Here is a 495-nt window from a genome sequence, read left to right on the forward strand (position 1 = left end):
TTTTTTTTGTAACGTTTTTTTTTTTTTTTTTTTTTTTTTTTTTTTTAACCAGATAGCTTTCAGGCACCACCAGAGCCACAGCAAACCTTCCCACTGCCTCCCAATGTTCCCCCATCTGCTTCTGCAAAAAAATGACATCTATTTGCACTATTACTTTGTGTAGTAGAAACAGGTTTGCTTTAGAGTGACCCAGTCATGACAATATTTTACAAAACAGACATGACTGCAAAACCTCAGGGACTGATGTGAATGTGCACTATTTAAAGGAGAACTATGGGGTTAAGGCTTTTCCCCATAGTTCTCCTTAGGGTAACGGGAGGACACAAACTAGCGTCCTCCCGTCACCCTAAGCTCAATATACCGCGAGCTGTAGCTCGCGGTATACTGAGACGCCGCAGTATACCGCAAGCTGCTGTTCGCGGTATACTGAGATGCTGAAGCGGATCCCGACAATTGTGGCGGGGTCCACCCCGCCGCGGGACTGGACGGTGGGGC

This window comes from Nanorana parkeri, unplaced genomic scaffold (genome assembly GCF_000935625.1).
Source record: "Nanorana parkeri isolate BGI_ZX_2015 unplaced genomic scaffold, ASM93562v1 scaffold82, whole genome shotgun sequence".
NCBI classification, from domain to species: Eukaryota; Metazoa; Chordata; class Amphibia; order Anura; family Dicroglossidae; genus Nanorana; species Nanorana parkeri.